General features: G+C 35.0%; 1 long non-coding RNA gene across 1 annotated transcript; it reads right to left on the reverse strand.

Moving 5' to 3' along the window:
• Nucleotides 1–3,470: 3,470 nt before the first annotated feature.
• Nucleotides 3,471–5,893, reverse strand: LOC140679942 (uncharacterized). Its single transcript, XR_012051216.1, has 2 exons — nt 5,764–5,893; nt 3,471–4,453 (listed from the first exon to the last, which is right to left on the reverse strand). It is a non-coding gene; the product is annotated as an uncharacterized lncRNA (long non-coding RNA).
• Nucleotides 5,894–12,541: the final 6,648 nt, after the last annotated feature.

Here is a 12,541-nt window from a genome sequence, read left to right on the forward strand (position 1 = left end):
CCTCGGATAAGCGGAAGAAAATGGATGGATTTAGTATGACAGTTATACTGTCATATTAAGTAAAAAAACCTAACTTACAAAATATATTTTTTCTAGTAAAACTCACAAAGATACATATCTACAGGCATTATTAGCCATTTTGCATGTGTGGTTTAGGAGTTATGTTTAAATAACTGTCATATTGAATGTGGCAGTAATACTGTCATCATGACCTAATTTTTGTAATTGTAAACCTTACCAAAATACCTGATTCTGGTAAAACTCACAAAGATTCAATATTACAGGCATTTTTAGACGGATTACATGTTTGGTTTTGGGGTTACGTTTATACAACTTTCATATTTAGTATAACAGTTATACTATCATATTGAGTACAAAAAACAAACTTGTGTCTTTGCAAACCATACAAAAGATCATTGTTTTAGTTAATCTAACAAAGATACATTTCTCCAAGCATTATTAGTCATTTTGCATTTGTTGTTTAGGAGTTATGTTTAAATAACTGTCATAGTGAGTAAAACCTAATTTTTGTATTTGCAAAAACCTTACAAAAACAACTGATTCTAGTAAAACTCACATGGATGCAATATTGCAGGCATTTTTAGACATGATGCATGTTTGATTTTGGAGTTGTGTTTATATATCTTTCATATTTAGTATTACAGTAATATTGAGTAATAAAAACTAACTTGTGTCTTTACAAACCTTACAAAATATTTGTTTTCCTGCAAAACTCACAAAGAGACATTTCTCCAGGCATTATTAGCCATTTGGCATGTGTGGTTTAGGAGTTATGTTTATATAACTGCCAGATTGAGTGTGACAGTATACTGTGAGTAAAACCCATATTTTGTATTTGCAAACCTTACAAAAACAACTGATTCTAGTAAAACTCACATGGATACAAAATGACAGGCATTTTTAGAGATAATGCATGTTTGGTTTTGGAGTTATGTTTATATAACTTTCATATTTAGTATGACAGTAACACTGTCATATTGAGTAAAAAAAACTAACTTGTGTCAGTACAAACATTACGAAATATTTGTTTTCCAGTAAAACTCACAAAGAGACATTTCCCCAGGCATTAATAGCCATTGTGCATGTGTGGTTTAGGAGTTATGTTTAAATAGATGTCAAATTGAATGTGGCAGTTATACTGTCATTATGAGTGAAACCTAATTTTTGTAATTGTAAGCGGAAGAAAATGGATGGATTTAGTATGACAGTTATACTGTCATATTAAGTAAAAAAAAAACTAACTTACAAAATATATTTTTTCTAGTAAAACTCACAAAGATATATATCTACAGGCATTATTAGCCATTTTGCATGTGTGGTTTAGGAGTTATGTTTAAATAACTGTCATATTGAATGTGGCAGTAATACTGTCATGACCTAATTTTTGTAATTGTATACCTTACCAAAATACCTGATTCTGGTAAAACTCACAAAGATTCAATATTACAGGCATTTTTAGACGGATTACATGTTTGGTTTTGGGGTTACGTTTATACAACTTTCATATTTAGTATGACAGTTATACTGTATATTACCATTGAGTAAAAAAAAACCTAACTTGTGTGCAAACCTTACAAAAGATCATTACTCTAGTAAAGACTTAGACTTAGACTTTCTTTTTATTGTCATTCAAATTTGAACTTTACAGCACAGATAAGAACGAAATGTCGTAGTGCAGGATAAAAAAGCAATAAGGTGCATATTTCGATAAATAAATATATATATAAATATATAAATACTATATATATATATATATATATATATATATACACATATATATAATAAATAAATATAAATATATATAAATAGATAAATAGATTACTGTGCAGATAAATATATTGCACTTTTTCCACATGCGCCCACGTTTATGGGTGTATGTTATATTGTTTATTTCATTCCAGCGAGTTAATTCATTTTGAGGGGAGTTGAGATAATTTAATTATGATGCGTTCAAGAGTCTTACAGCCTGAGGGAAGAAGCTGCTACAGAAGCTGGAGGTTCTGCTTCGGAGGCTGCGGAACCTCTTTCTAGAGTCCAGCAGTGAAAACTGTCCTTGGTGGGGGTGGGAGGAGTCTTTGCAAATTTTCTGAGCCCTGGTCAGGCAGCACTTTTTGCGATCTCCTGGATAGGAGGAAGAGGAGTCCTGATGATCTTTTCCCCCGTCCTCACCACTCTCTGGAGATACTTCCAGTCTGAGGCACTGCAGGCTCCAGTCCAGACAGAGATGCTGTTGGTCAGCAGGCTTGCTATAACAACGATACATCTCTCCAAGCATTATTAGCTATTTTGCATTTGTTGTTTAGGAGTTATGTTTAAATAACTGGCATAGTGAGTAAAACCTAATTTTTGTATTTGCAAACCTTACAAAAACAACTGATTCTAGTAATACTCACATGGATACAATATTACAGGCATTTTTAGACATAATGCATGTTTGGTTTTAGAGTTATGTTTGGCGCAGTGGAAGAATGGCCGTGCGCGACCCGAGGGTCCCTGGTTCAATCCCCACCTAGTACCAACCTCGTCATGTCCGTTGTGTCCTGAGAAAGACACTTCACCCTTGCTCCTGATGGGTGCTGGTTAGCGCCTTGCATGGCAGCTCCCTCCATCAGTGTGTGAAGGGGTAAATGTGGAAGTAGTGTCAAGGCGCTTTGAGTACCTTGAAGGTAGAAAAGCGCTATACAAGTACAATCCATTTATTTATATATATATATATATATATATATATAGTATGACAGCTATACTGTTATATTGAGTAAAAAAAACTAACTTGTGTCTTTACAAACCTTACACAATATATTTTTTCTAGTAAAACTCAGAGACATTTCCCCAGGTATTATTAGCCATTGTGCATGTGTGGTTTAGGAGTTATGTTTAAATAAATGTCAAATTGAATGTGGCAGGTATACTGTCATGAGTAAAACCTACTTTTTGTAATTGTAAACCTTACCAAAATACCTGATTCTGGTAAAACTCACATAGATTGAATATTACATGCATTTTTAGACGGATTGCTTGTTTGGTTTTGGAGTTATGTTTTTACAACTTTCATATTTAGTATGACAGTTATACTGTCATATTGAGTAACAAAAACAACTAACTTGCGTCTTTGCAAACCTTACAAAAGATCATTATTCTGGTAAAGACTTAGACTTTCTTTTTATTGTCATTCAAATTTGAACTTTACAGCATAGATAACACAATTTTGTTACATAAGCTCATGGTAGTGCAGGATAAAAAAGCAATAAGGTGCATATATAAATAAATAAATATATAAATATACATATAAAATAAATAAATATACTTAAATATATATAAATAAATAAAAAGATTACTGTGTAGATAAATATATTGCACCTTTTCCACATGCGCCCACGTTTATGGGTGTATGTTATATTGTTTTTTGTTTATTCCAGCGAGTTAATCCATTTTGAGGGGAGTTGAGGGGATAATTTAATTATAATGCGTTCAAGAGTCTTACGGCATGAGGGAAGAAGCTGGAGGTTCTGCTTCGGAGGCTGCGGAACCTCTTTCTAGAGTCCAGCAGTGAAAACAGTCCTTGGTGGGGGTGGGAGGAGTCTTTGCAAATTTTCTGAGCCCTGGTCAGGCAGCGCTTTTTGCGATCTCCTGGATAAGAGGAAGAGGATTCCTGAAGATCTTTTCCGCCGTCCTCACCACTCTCTGGAGAGACTTCCAGTCTGAGGCACTGCAGGCTCCAGTCCAGACAGAGATGCTGTTGGTCAGCATGCAGGCTCTCTATAACAAAGATACAGTTCTCCAAGCATTATTAGCTATTTGCATTTGTTGTTTAGGATTTATGTTTAAATAACTGTCATAGTGAGTAAAACCTAAATTTTGTATTTGCAAACCTTACAAAAACAATTGATTCTAGTAAAACTCACAGATACAATATCACAGGCATTTTTAGACATAATGCATGTTTGGTTTTGGAGTTGTGTTTATATAACTTTCATATTTAGTATTACAGTAATACTGTCATATTGAGTAAGATACATTTCTTCATGCATTATTAAAACATGTTCATGTGTAGTTTAGGAGTTATGTTTTAATAACTGTCAAATTGAGTGTGGCAGTTATACGTCATTAAGTGTTAAACCTAATTTTTGTATTTGCAAACCTTACAAAAACAACTGATTCTAGTAAAACTCACATAGATTCAATATTGCAGGCATTTTAGACATTTCACATGTTTGGTTTAGGAGTTGTGTTTGAATACATTTTAATTGCTTTTTTCGTTAGGGCAAGTCCGACCGGCAGGAGGCCACGGGGAAGCCCCAGGACACATTGGGAAGACTATGTCAGCCGGCTGGCCTGGGAACACTTTGGGATCCCCCGAGAAGAGCTGGACGAAGTGGCTGGGGAGACGGAAGTCTGGGCTTCTCTGCTTAGGCTGCTGCCCCCACAACCCGACCTCGGATAAGCGGAAGAAAATGGATACATTTAGTATGACAGTTATACTATTATATTGAGTAATAAAAACCAACTTGTGTCTTTAAAAAACCTTACAAATTATATGTTTTCTAGTAAAACTCACAAAGATACATCTCCAGGCATTATAAGCCATTTTGCATGTGGTTTAGGGGTTATGTTTAAATAACTGCCATATTGAAAGTGGCAGTTATACTGTCATTATGAGTAAAACCTAATTTTTGTAATTGTAAACCTTACCAAAATACCTGATTCTGGTAAAACTCACATAGATTCAATATTACAGGCATTTTTAGACGGATTGCATGTGTAGTTTTGAAATTATGTTTATACAACTTTCTCAGTTGTGATACAGTGATACTACATATTGAGTAAAAAAAACTAACTTGTGTCTTTGCAAACCTTACAAAAGAACATTTTAGTAAAAGATACATCTCCAGGCATTATTAGCCATTTTGCATTTGTTGTTTAGGAGTTATGTTTAAATAACTGGCATAGTGAGTAAAACCTAATTTTTGTATTTGCAAACCTTACAAAAACAACTGATTCTAGTAATACTCACATGGATACAATATTACAGGCATTTTTAGACATAATGCATGTTTGGTTTTAGAGTTATGTTTATATAACTTTCATATTTAGTATGACAGTAAAACTGTCATATTGAGTAAAAAAAACTAGCTTGTGTCTTTGCAATTCTTACAAAAGATCATTATTCTAGTAAAACTCACAAAGATACATTCCTCCAGGCATTATTAGCCACTTTGCATGTGTGGTTTAGGAGATATGTTTTAAACAACTGTCATATTTAGGTGGCAGTTATATGTCAATGCGTAAAACCTAATTTTTGTTTTTGCAAATCTTTCAAAAACAACTGATTACAGTAATTGTCACATAGTTTTAATATTACAGGTATTTTTAGACATTTTGCATTGTTGGTTTAGGAATTATGTTGCAATACATTTTTATTGCTTTTTTTGCATTATCTCAGGATTGTAAAAATATTAGTCATATTGAGTAAAAAACTACTGATTGGGTGTGGCAGTTATATTGTCATTATGTGTAAAACCTAATTGTTGTATTTGCAAACCTTACAAAAACAACTGATTGTCGTAAAACTCACATGGATAAAATATTACAGGCATTTTTAGACATAATACATCTTTGGTTTATGAATCGTGTTCGATTGCTCCTGCTCACAGAACCACACAGCCAGCGCACAACACACGAGCCACAAGCCCACAGCCCAAGGCAGTTAAATACCCCTGCAAATCCACAAGGCACGACACTTACTTTGGAGTCAGAGTTTCCTCTGCCCCTGCGTATTGTGGGATTCTGGGGGTTCTTTTCGGTAGCCTGCGGGTCTGCTGGGTAGTCTTGGGGATTCCTTCTCAACCTGCGCGCGTTCACCCGGTCCTCCTTGTCAAGCCTGACGATCCTCCTGGTCGCTCCTTTTTAAATGTGTGCAGCCCTAATGCTCCACAGGTGCGTCTGATTTCAGGTGCCGTTCGATTGGGCACTTTGGTTGTCAGGGGCAACAAGCTAAAAGGGGCAACGTCTTAAAATGCCAGCAAAGTCCACAAGGAATAAACTTATGCAATTAAAAATACAGTCAAAGTCCTCAAAGTGTAAAAACATGCAATCAAATTGTAAAATGTAAAAACATGCAATTAAAATCTAAAACAATAAAAACACTCAGACATGCATGACAATGAAACAAAAAAAATAAAATCCCCTACTTGTGTCCCATCACATCCCCCCCATACATTATCGTTGTCAGTCCCTGCAACGGGGGGAACTCTCGTCTGCATAGCGGGCAGGCAACTGTCGGTCAAAGCCTTTTTTAGCTCTTCAAAGGACGTCTGACACTCTGGTGTCCACACTATTTTGTGGGCCTGTGCCTTCTTGTCGGTGGGACGGCCAGTGAGGCCGTCCCACCGACATTTATAGGGGACGGGCTATTTTAGCAAACCCAGCCACAAAACGTTGGTAATAGCCTGCCAATCCAAGAAACGCTCTCACTTCCTTGACAGTGGTCGGAGCGGCCCAGTCCTGTACTGCCTTAATTTTACCTGGGTCCGGTCTCACTCCATCCCGATCCACCACGTGTCCCAAGAATTTCACCTCACGCTGAAAGAGCTTGCACTTAGGGGGCTTGAGTTTAAGTCCATGTCGCTGCAACCGTTCAAACACCTGGTCCAGGTGCTGTAGATGGGCAGTGAAATCAACAGAAAAAATTATTATGTCATCAAGATAAACCAACAATGATTCCGCTATTTGACCATTCAAACAATGATGTTGGAAAGTGGCAGGTGCATTGCATAGACCAAATGGCATGCGTTCAAACTCGAACAGTCCGAGGGGAGTTGTAAATGCAGTCTTTTCACGATCGTCCGGGTGCACCTCCACTTGCCAATACCCACTAGCGAGGTCTAAGGTCGAAAACCATTCAGATTTGCTCAGACCAGTTAGGGTCTCTTCGATTCAGGGGAACGGAAAGGCGTCTTTATGTGTAACTGAGTTTAACCTCCGGTAGTCTACACAAAAGCGCCAACTCCCATCCTTTTTGCGGACTAACACTATAGGCGCTGCCCAGGGACTGCAGCTTTCCTTTATCACTCTCTGTTCAAGCATACCTGAAAGCATGCAGTGTCTTCACTTCCTTATGCAACAGAGGCGGGATGGGTCGGTATCTCTCCCTGGTAGGGGCGGAATCTCCAGTCAGTATCCTGTGTTGCACAACACTGGTCCTTCCAAAGTCCTCATGTTGTGCAAACACCTTCTCCCACTTCGCCAGCAGGGCGCGTAGCTGCACTTGTTGCTGCTCAGACAGATCCGGCTTATCACTCAAATCCCTAACATCTGGGGACAGTTCTGGATTGGTTTGGGCTGTGGCATCAATGAGTGACACTTCTACCACACCCTCCTCTACTAGAGATAAACACAGATCCTCAGCTGCATGCACATCACTATCATCAACACGGAACAGCTGCCCTAGCTTCTCAAATTGTTTTAAGGAAATACTGTAGGAATGGGGGTTATAAGCACGGAGGGGCAGCCTACCTCTGTTCACCACGACCAGTGATTTTGCAGGGCACAGTAGTTAGCCCCGCACCAACATCTCCTTTGGGGGATATGTAATACTAGTCTTCGAGACCATTCTCACGTGGCCTAGCAAGCCATCTTCAGCAGCAACAGCTTCTATACGGGAACATGTAGCAAAAGCTTCCCTCCACACCTTTTGCTTTTGAAGATGCCGAAGAGTAGAGGTTTTAGGACATTTAAAAACGGCATCCCAACAACCCACGATTAGATTCATACCTATTATGAAGGGGTGTGTACAGTTTTGATCCGCAACAATTACTACTCCTCTTTCGGGAACTTTAACACCCTCTACCTCAAAATCAAGAACCGCATAGCCGATATAGGGGATTTCCAGGCCATTAGCTGCTCTTAGACGAAAAAGGGTAGGGGTCCTTTCGAGCTTCGCTTCGGTAAGTAAAGTGAGCATTAAATAGGCTTTCGGACATTAGCGTCACTTGGGACCCGGTGTCTAAAAGTCCTGGCAGAATAGTGCCTCCAGCATCTACTTGTATTGTGGGGCATTGACCTACAAATGTTTCTGGAGCCCTGGATGATGTTGGCGTGGTGGCCAGCCCTGCAACTCGGATCTCAGCAGCAGGGACATTTAGTTTAAATTCGGTGCATATGTAGTTGCAGTGCTGAATTTTTAGACATAATGCATGTTTGGTTTTGGAGTTATGTTTATATAACTTGCGTTTATAGTATGACAGTTATACTGTTATATTGAGTAAAAAAAACTAACTTGTGTCTTTGCAAACCTTACAAAAGAAAATGTTACTAGTAAAACTCACAAAGATACATTTCTTCATGCATTATTAGAAAATGTTCATGTGTAGTTTTGAATTTATGTTTATATAACTTTCATATATAGTATGACAGTTATACTGTTATATTGAGTAAAAAAAAACTAACTTGTGTCTTTACAAACCTTACAAAATATTGTTTCACAGTAAAACTCACAAAGATACATTTCTACAGACATTATTAGCCATTTTGTATGTGTGGTTTAGGAGTTATGTTTGAATAACTGAAATTGAGTGTGACAGCATACTGTCAAAGTGAGTAAAAAAAAACTAACTCGTGTCTTTGCAAACCTTACAAAAGAAAATGTTACTAGTAAAACTCACAAAGATACATTTCTTCATGCATTATTAGAAAATGGTCATGTGTAGTTTAGGAGTTATGTTTAAATAACTGTCATTTTGAGTGTGGTAGTATAACTGCCACACATATTGAGTTATAAAGTTAAGTGTAAAACCTAATTTTTGTATTTGCAAACCTTACAAAAACAACTGATTCTTGTAAAACTCACACAGATTCAATATTAAAGGCATTTTAGACATTTTACATGTTTTGTTTAGGATTTGTGTTTGAATACATTAGTATTGCTTTTTTCGTTAAGGCAAGTCCAAACGGCAGGAGGCCACGGGGAAGACACAGGACACATTGGGAAGATTATATCAGCTGGCTGGCCTGGGAACGCCTCGGGATCCCCCGAGAAGAGCTGGACGAAGTAGCTGGGGATAGGGAAGTCTGTGCTTCTCTGCTTGGGCTGCAGCCCCCGCAACACGACCTCGGATAAGCGGAAGAAAATGGATGGATTTAGTATGACAGTTATACTATCATATTGAGTAAAAAAAAAACTAACTTTTGTTTTTGTAAACATTCAAAATATATTTTTTCTAGTAAAACTCACAAAGATACATGGAGTTTAAATAACTGTCATAGTAAGTAAAACCTATTTTTTGTGTTTGAAAACCTTACAAAAACAACTGATTCTAGTAAAACTCACATGGATTCAATATTACAGGCATTTTTACACATTTTGCATGTTTGGTTTAGAAATTATGATGGAACACATTGTTATCGCTTTTTTCGCATTATCTCAGGATTTTAAGAATATTACTGTCACATTGAGTAAAAACTACTTTTTGTGTTTGCAAGGATTAAAAAAAACATATTTTTCGAGTAAAACTCCTAAGGATGCATTATTTCAGGCATCATTAGCCATTTAGCATTTGTAGTTTAGGAGTTTTGTTTAAATAACTGTCATATTGAGTGTACATTGTCATGGTGAAAAAACCTAATTTTTGTATTTGCAAAAATGTCAAACACAACCTAATCTAGTAAAACTCACATGGATTCAATATTACAGGCATTTTTACACATTTTGCATGTTTGATTTAGGAAACATGATTGAATACATTTTCATTGCTTTTTTCGCATTATCTCAGTATTTTAGGAATATTTCTGTCATTTTGAGTAAAAACTACTTTTTGTGTTTGCAAGATTTGTAAAAGCATATGTTTCGAGTAAAACTCCGTAGAATGCATTATTTGAGGCATCATTAGACATTTTGCATGTGTAGTTTAGGAGTTATGATTAAATAAATGTCATATTGAGGTGACAGTTTACATTCATAAAGAGTAAAACCTAATTTTTGTTTTTGCAAACCTTACTAAAACAACTGATTCTAGTTTAACTCACATGGATTCAATAATACAGGCATTTTTACACATTTTGCATTTTTAGTTTAGAAACTATGATTGAATACATTTTTATTGCTTTTTTCGCATTATCTCAGGATTTTAAGAACATTACTGTCATATTGAGTAAAAAAAATACTTTTTGTGTTTGCAAGCCTTAAGAAAGCATATGTTTCGAGGAAAACTCCGAAGGATCCATTATTTTAAACATTATTAGCCATTTTGCATGAGTAGTTTAGGAGTTATGATTAAAAAACTGTCATATTGAGTGTGACAGTTTACTTTCATAAAGAGTAAAACCTAATTTTTGTTTTTGCAAACTTTACTAAAACAACTAATTCTAGTAAAACTGACATGGATTCAATAATCCAGGCATTTTTACACATTTTGCTTGTTTAGTTTAGGAATTATGATTGAATACATTTTTATTGCTTTTTTCGCATTATCTCAGGATTTTAAGAACATTACTGTCATATTGAGTAAAAAACTACTTTTTGTGTTTGCAAGCCTTAAAAAAAGCATATGTTTCGAGTAAAACTCACAAGAATGCATTATTTCAGGCAATATTAGCTAATTTTTAAGTGTAGTTTAGGATTTATGTTTAATTTACTGTCATATTGAGTGTACATTGTCATGGTGAAAAAAACCTAATTTTTGTATTTGCAAAAATTTCAAACACAACCTAATCTAGTAAAACTCACATGGATTCAATATTACAGGCATCTTTACACATTTTGAATGTTTGATTTAGGAAATATGATTGAAAATATTTTCATTGCTTTTTTCGCATTATCTCAGGATTTTAAGAACATTACTGTCATATTGAGTAAAAGAAATAAGTTTTGTGTTTGCAAGCCTTAAGAAAGCATATGTTTCGAGGAAAACTCCCAAGGATCCATTATTTCAAACATTATTAGCCATTTTGCATGAGTATTTTAGGAGTTATGATTAAAAAACTGTCATAATGAGTGTGACAGTTTACTTTCATAAAGAGTAAAACCTAATTTTTGTTTTTGCAATTTTACTAAAACAACTGATTCTAGTAAAACTAACCTGGATTCAATAATACAGGCATTTTTTACACATTTTGCATGTTTAGTTTAGAAATTATGATTGAATACATTTTTATTGCTTTTTTCGCATTATCTCAGGATTTTAAGAACATTACTGTCATATTGAGTAAAAAAATACTTTTTGTGTTTGCAAGCCTTAAGAAAGCATATGTTTCAAGGAAAACTCCCAAGGTTCTATTATTTCAAACATTATTAGCCATTTTGCAGAAGTGGTTTAGGAGTTATGATTAAAAAACTGTCATATTGAGTGTGACAAAAGTGTGACAGTTTACTTTCATAAAGAGTAAAACCTAATTTTTGTTTTTGCAAACTTTACTAATACAACTGATTCTAGTAAAACTCACATGGATTCAATAATACAGGCATTTTTACACATTTTGCATGTTTAGTTTAGAAATTATGATTGAATACATTTTTATTGCTTTTTTCGCATTATCTCAGGATTTTAAGAACATTACTGTCATAATGAGTAAAAAACTACTTTTTGTGTTTGCAAGCCTTAAAAAAAGCTTATGTTTCGAGTAAAACTCACAAGAATGCATTATTTCAGGCAATATTAGCTCATTTTTAAGTGTAGTTTAGGAGTTATGTTTAATTTACTGTCATATTGAGTGTACATTGTCATGGTGAAAAAAACCTAATTTTTGTATTTGCAAAAATTTCAAACACAACCTAATCTAGTAAAACTCACATGGATTCAATATTACAGGCATTTTTACACATTTTGCATGTTTGATTTAAGAAATATGATCGAATATATTTTCATTGCTTTTATCGCATTATCTCAGTATTTTAGGAATATTACTGTCATATTGAGTAAAAAAATACTTTTTGTGTTTGCAAGCCTTAAGAAAGCATATGTTTCAAGGAAAACTCCCAAGGATCCATTATTTCAAACATTATTAGCCATTTTGCATGAGTGGTTTAGGAGTTATGATTAAAACATTGTCATATTGAGTGTGACAGTTTACTTTCATAAAGAGTAAAACCTATTTTTTGCTTTTGCAAACCTTACTAAAACAACGGATTCTAGTAAAACTCACATGGATTTAATATTTCTGGCATTTTTAGACATTTTACATTGTTGGTTTAGGAATTATGTTGGAATACATTTTTATTGCTTTATTCGCATTATCTCAGAATTTTAAGAACATTACTGTCATATTGAGTAAAAACTACTTTTTGTGTTTGCAAGCCTTAAAAAAGCATATGTTTCGAGTAAAACTCACAAGAATGCATTATTTCAGGCAATATTAGCTCATTTTTAAGTGTAGTTTAGGAGTTATGTTTAATTTACTGTCATATTGAGTGTACGTTGTCATGGTGAAAAAAACCTAATTTTTGTATTTGCAAAAATTTCAAACACAACCTAATCTAGTAAAACTCACATGGATTCAATATTACAGGCATTTTTACACATTTTGCATG

Source organism: Nerophis lumbriciformis, linkage group LG27, assembly GCF_033978685.3.
Source record: "Nerophis lumbriciformis linkage group LG27, RoL_Nlum_v2.1, whole genome shotgun sequence".
NCBI lineage: Eukaryota > Metazoa > Chordata > Actinopteri > Syngnathiformes > Syngnathidae > Nerophis > Nerophis lumbriciformis.